Source organism: Ovis canadensis, chromosome 17 (genome assembly GCF_042477335.2).
Source record: "Ovis canadensis isolate MfBH-ARS-UI-01 breed Bighorn chromosome 17, ARS-UI_OviCan_v2, whole genome shotgun sequence".
Classification (NCBI taxonomy): Eukaryota; Metazoa; Chordata; class Mammalia; order Artiodactyla; family Bovidae; genus Ovis; species Ovis canadensis.
Window position 1 is genome coordinate 19499625 of NC_091261.1, and position 6956 is coordinate 19506580.

At 42.6% G+C, this 6956-nt stretch overlaps 1 pseudogene; it reads left to right on the forward strand.

Annotated features, from left to right (window-relative positions):
* Positions 1-1415: 1415 nt before the first annotated feature.
* Positions 1416-2928, forward strand: LOC138422315 (elongation factor 1-alpha 1 pseudogene; annotated as a pseudogene).
* Positions 2929-6956: the final 4028 nt, after the last annotated feature.

Here is a 6956-nt window from a genome sequence, read left to right on the forward strand (position 1 = left end):
TTCTCCAGGTATCTCAATTTTTCTTGACCCCCACACTCCTAGTTAGCCAGGCTGGAAACTCTATAAACAGACATACAGTTTTTCTCTTCCATCACTAAAATTTCCACTCTGTCTTCATGACCTCTGACTTAAACCATTCATTGATAATCATGTAAAAAGGACCTTAATTTATTGAATTACTCTCCCACCACCCTTTCAATCTCAGCCCCTGTACTGCTAGACTGCTATTTCCAATAACAAAATGTGTAGAGAAGAGAAGACAGATAAGGAGAGAGGCACTTCCATAGAGATAAAGAAGACAGATGTTAAAGGAAAAGTTGCTTCCCTTAACAACTCTCAATTCAAATTTATATATGTCTGATGCTTTCCAAAGCTGAACAAAGTTCAAATTCTTACGCTAGGAAAGGTATTCAATGCCTTCCACATTCTGGTGCTAATTTCCCAACAATTTTCCTTTGATACTCTAAAAACATGGACATTTCATTATTCCTTCCATAAATCCTGTGCTTTCATAGCAGCACAACTGTCATACACTTTTTTTCAAATGTTTCCTCTCCTCTAGTTTCTACTCACCATTCATATTGAAGTTATGGTGTGAAGCTTTCTCTACTATTTTCAGATATAAGGGACTCATATCCAAACCATCCTCTACCCTGTGTGTGTGGCATATGCTTGGTTGTGTCCGACACTCTTCAAACCATGGTCTGCAGCCCGCCAGGCTCCTCTGTCCATGGGATTCTCCAGGCAATAATACTGGAAGGGTTGCCATTTCCTACTCCAGGGGACCATCCCAATCCAGGGATCATACCCATATCTCTTGCGTCTCCTACATCGCAGGCAGATTCTTTACCACTAGAGCCACCTGGAAGCCCTGCTGCTGCTGCTGCTGCTGAGTCACTTCAGTTGCGTCCGACTCTGTGCGACCCCATAGATGGCAGCCTACAGGCTCCCCCCGTCCCTGGGATCCTCCAGGCAAGAACACTGGAGTGGGTTGCCATTTCCTTCTCCAGTGCATGAAAGTGAAAAGTGAAAGTGAAGTTGCTCAGTCATGTCCAAATCTTAGCGACCCCATGGACTTTAGCCCACCAAGCTCCTCTGTCCATGGGATTTTCCAGGCAAGAGTACTGAGTGGGGTGCCGTCACCTTCTCTGTGGGAAGCCCTAGGAGTCTCCAAATTACTGTAGACAAACCCAAGGGAAGAGCAAACCATCTATTGGAGTATTGAAAGAAAATATTTGAACATGTGACTGGTGATAGAAGCAAGGTTCAATGCTGTAAAGAGCAATATTGCATAGGAACCTGGAATGTCAGGTCCATGAATCAAGGCAAACTGGAAGTGGTCAGATAAGAGATGGCAAGAGTGCTTTTTCACAACGGGTTTGCCGCCAGGACACAGGTGTTGTGAAAACCACCGTTAAACCTAAGCCAAAATGGGAAAGGAGAAGACCCACATCAACATCATTGTCATTGGGCACGTTGATTCAGGGAAGTCTACCACGACTGGCCATCTGATCTACGAATGTGGCGGGATCGACAAGAGAACAATTGAAAAGTTCGAGAAGGAGGCTGCCGAGATGGGAAAGGGCTCCTTCAAATATGCCTGGGTCTTGGACAAACTGAAAGCTGAACGTGAGCGTGGTATTACCATTGATATCTCCCTGTGGAAATTTGAGACCAGCAAGTACTATGTTACCATCATTGATGCCCCAGGACACAGAGACTTCATCAAAAACATGATTGCAGGCACATCCCAGGCTGACTGTGCTGTCCTGATTGTTGCTGCTGGTGTTGGTGAATTTGAAGCTGGTATCTCCAAGAACGGGCAGACCCGTGAGCATGCCCTTCTGGCTTACACCCTGGGTGTGAAACAACTAATTGTTGGCATTAACAAAATGGATTCTACTGAGCCACCCTATAGCCAGAAGAGATATGAGGAAATTGTTAAGGAAGTCAGCACCTACATTAAGAAAATTGGCTACAACCCTGACACAGTAGCATTTGTGCCAATTTCTGGCTGGAATGGTGACAACATGCTGGAGCCAAGTGCTAACATGCCATGGTTCAAGGGATGGAAAGTCACCCATAAGGATGGCAATGCCTATGGAACCACCCTGCTTGAAGCTCTGGATTGCATCCTGCCACCAACTCGCCCAGCTGACAAACCCTTGCGTTTGCCTCTCCAGGATGTCTATAAAATTGGTGGTATTGGTACTGTCCCTGTGGGTCGTGCAGAGACTGGTGTTCTCAAACCTGGCATGGTGGTCACCTTTGCTCCAGTCAATGTAACAACTGAAGTGAAGTCTGTAGAAATGCACCATGAAGCATTGAGTGAAGCCCTTCCTGGGGACAATGTGGGCTTCAATGTCAAGAACGTGCCTGTCAAAGATGTCCGTCATGGCAATGTGGCTGGTGACAGCAAAAATGATCCACCCATGGAAGCTGCTAGCTTCACAGCTCAGGTGATTATTTTGAACCATCCAGGCCAAATCAGTGCTGGATATGCACCTGTGCTGGACTGTCACACTGCTTGCAAGTTTGCTGAGCTGAAGGAGAAGACTGATCGTCGTTCTGGGAAAAAGCTGGAAGATGGCCCTAAATTCTTGAAATCTGGTGACGCTGCCATCGTTGATACGGTTCCTGGCAAGCCTATGTGTGTTGAGAGCTTCTCTGATTATCCTCCCCTGGGCCATTTTGCTGTGCGTGACATGAGACAGACAGTCGCTGTGGGTGTCATCAAAGCAGTGGACAAGAAGGCAGCTGGAGCTGGCAAGGTCACCAAGTCTGCCCAGAAAGCTCAGAAGGCTAAATGAATATTATCCCCAATACCTGCCACCCCAGTCTTAATCAGTGGTGGAAGAACGGTCTCAGAACTGTTTGTCTCAATTGGCCATTTAAGTTTAATAGTAAAAGACTGGTTAATGATAACAATGCATCATAAAACCTTCAGAAGGAAAGGAGAATGTTTTTGTGGACCGTATGTTTTGTGTGTGGCAGTTTAAGTTATTAGTTTTTAAAATCAGTACCTTTTAATGAAAGCAACTTGACCAAAAATCTGTCACAGAATTTGAGACCCATTAAAAAAAGTTTAATGAGAGAAGAAAAAAAAAGAGATGGCAAGAGTGAACGTCGACATTCTGGGATTCAGCGAACTAAAATGGACTGGAATGGGTGAATTTAACTCAGATGACCATTATATCTACTACTGCGGACAGGAATCCCTTAGAAGAAATGGAGTAGCCATCACGGTCAACAAAAGAGTCTGAAATGCGGTACTTGAATGCAATCTCAAAAACGACAGAATGATCTCTGTTCATTTCCAAGGCAAACCATTCAATACCACAGTAACCCAAGTCTATGCCCCAAGCAGTAATGCCGAAGAAGCTGATGTTGAAAGGTTCTGTGAAGACCTACAAGACCTTTTAGAACTAACACCCAAAAAAGGTGTCCTTTTCATTACAGGGGACAGGAATGCAAAAGTAGGAAGTCAAGAAACACCTGGAGGAACAGGCAAATTTGGCCCTGGAGTATGGAATGAAGCAGGGTAAAGACTAATAGAGTTTTGCCAAGAAAATGCACTGGTCATAGCAAACACCCTCATCCAGCAACACAAGAGAAGACTCTACACATGGACATCACCAGATGGTCAACATCGAAATCAGACTGATTATATTTTTTGCAGCCAAAGATGAAGAAGCTCTATACAGTCAACAAAAACAAGACCAGAAGCTGACTGTGGCTCAGATCATGAACTCCTTATTGCCAAATTCAGACTGAAATTGAAAAAAGTAGGGACAACCGCTAGACCATTCAGGTATGACCTAAATCAAATCCTGTATGATTATACAGCGGAAGTGAGAAATAGATTTAAGGGCCTAGATCTGATAGACAGAGTGCCTGATGAACTATGGAATAAAGTTCGTGACATTGTACAGGAGACAGGGATCAAGACCATCCCCATGGAAAAGAAATCCAAAAACCAAAATCGCTGTCTGGGGAGGCCTTACAAATAGCTGTGAAAAGAAGAGAAGCAAAAAGCAAAGGAGAGAAGTGAAAGATATAAGCATCTGAATGCAGAGCTCCAAAGAATAGCAAGAAGAGATAAGAAAGCCTTCCTCAGTGATTAATGCAAAGAAATAGAGGAAAACAACAGAATGGGAAAGACTAGATATCTCTTCAAGAACATTAGAGATACCAAGGAAACATTTCATGCAAAGATGGGCTCAATAAAGGATAGAAATGGTATGGACATAACAGAAGAAGATATTAAAAAGAGGTAGCAAGAATACACAGAAGAACTGTACAAAAAAGATCTTCAAGACCAAGATAATCATGATGGTGTGATCACTCACCTAGAGCCAGACATCTTGGAATGTGAAGTCAAGTGGGCCTTAGAAAGCATCACTACGAACAAAGCTAGTGGAGGTGATGGAATTCCAGTTGAGCTGTTTCCAATCCTGAAAGATGATGCTGTGAAAGTGCTGCACTCAATATGCCAGCAAATTTGGAAAACTCAGCAGGGGCCACAGGGCTGGAAAAGGTCAGTTTTCATTCCAATCCCAAAGGAAGGCAATGCCAAAAAATGCTCAAACTACCACACGATTGCACTCATCTCACGTGCTAGTAAAGTAATGCTCAAAATGCTCCAAGCCAGGCTTCAGCAATACATGAACCGTGAAATTCCTGATGTTCAAGCTGGTTCTAGAAAAGGCAGAGGAACCAGATATCAAATTGCCAACATCCACTGGATCATCGAAAGAGTAAGAGAATTCCAGAAAAACATCTATTTCTGCTTTATTGACTATGCCAAAGCCTTTGACTGTGTGGATCACAACAAACTGTGGAAAATTCTGAAAGAGATGGGAATACCAGACCACCTGATCTGCCTCTTGAGAAACCTATAGGCAGGTCAGGAAGCAACAGTTAGAACTGGACATGGAACAATAGACTGGTTCCTAATAGGAAAATGAGGACGTCAAGGCTGTATATTGTCACCCTGCTTATTTAACTTATATGCAGAGTACATCATAAGAAATGCTGGGCTGGAAGAAGCACAAGCTCAAATCAAGATTGCCAGGAGAAATATCAATAACCTCAAATAGGCAGATGACACCACCCTTATGGCAGAAAGTGAAGAGGAACTAAAAAGCCTCTTGATGAAAGTGAAAGAGGAGATTGAAAAAGTTGGCTTAAAGCTCAACCTTCAGAAAACGAAGATATGGCGTCTGGTCCCATTACTTCATGGGAAATAGATGGGGAAACTGTGGAAACAAGTCAGATTTTATTTGGGGGGGGGGGCTCCAAAATCACTGCAGATGGTAACTGCAGCCATGAAATTAAAAGATGCTTACTCCTTGGAAGAAAAGTTATGACCAACCTAGATAGCATATTCAAAAGCAGAGACATTACTTTGCCAACAAAGGTCCGTCTAGTCAAGGCTATGGTTTTTCCTGTGGTCATGTATGGATGTGAGAGTTGGACTGTGAAGAAGGCTGAGAGCCAAAGAATTGATGTTTTTGAACTGTGGTGTTGGAGAAGGCTCTTGAGAGACCATTGGACTGCAAGGAGATCCAACCAGTCCATTCTAAAGGAGATCAGCCTGGAATTTCTTTGGAAGGAATGTGCTAAAGCTGAAACTCCAGTACTTTGGCCACTTTGACTCATTGGAAAAGACTCTGATGCTGGGAGGGATTGGGGGCAGGAGGAGAAGGGGGAGACAGAGGATGAAATGGCTGGATGGCATCACTAACTCGATGGATGTGAGTTTGAGTGAACTCCAAGAGTTGGTGATGGATAGGGAGGCCTGGCGTGCTGCGATTCACGGGGTCACAAAGAGTCAGACACAACTGAGCAACTGAAATGAACTGAACTGAACTGATTAGAATTAATTCTAAAAATAAGAAAGAAGTTAAAGGCTACTATTATTTAATAAACATATTGACACTGGGACCCTCACTAGGCCAATGCATTAGATATGGATGGTATGGAAAGTAGCCCTCAAAAGTCTGGAGTTCCATAATGACGATGCATTTATTGAGATGCACATCCATCATTCATTTCCAGCATATTATGACATATGGAAGTTTATGCAGGTTTTTGGATTGTCTTATCTACTCTTACAAAATGCTTTCTACAAGTCCCTGAAAATTGAAAAATAATATTATAATGTAAGCACCAGCAAACAAGAATTAAATGACAGACATAACATTCTCTGTCTCCCAATAGGAGCTTCACATTAATCACACTAGATGCAAAAACAATGGCTGTTAAATCAGATCTGACCTATAAATCACATCCCTACTGCCAAAAAAATGTTTTAGTCGTATATTTAAGAAAGTAAGAAGAATCTCCATTGTTCAGCAAAATTAAAATCATTTCCAAATATACTACCTATTTCCTCTTTACATGTTTAAATTTCTCACTGTGTATATGATTATAATATATGTAATATATTAGTAGAGTACATGCCTGTAACTTACATACAAATGTCCTATATTCCTGGCATGCCAAAATTTTATTAATAGGCTGCACAAACAAAAAGTGTCGGGATCAATCTTCTGAACTGACATAACTATTCATACCTTTTTAGTGGAATTCATTATTTTCTTACTTTTACTCTGGGCTTCCCAGATGGTGCAGTGGTAAAGAATCTGCCTGCCAATTCAGGAGACACAGGTTTGATCCCTGGCTGGGGAAGATTCCCTAGAGGAGGAAATGGCAACCTACTCCAGTATTCTTGCCTGGAGAATCCCATGGACAGAGGAGCCTGGTGGGCTAGAGTCCACGGGGTCACAAAGAGTCAGACATGATTGAAGGACTGAGCACTGCTTTTATTCTAGCCACTTATAAACAGGCATTTTTGGCCCCCCATGTCTTCTGAATTATAATCTCTTGGAGGTAAGAGGCATCTTATTTTATTCACAAGTAACTGTCCACTGTGTTTAACACATTTATTGAGT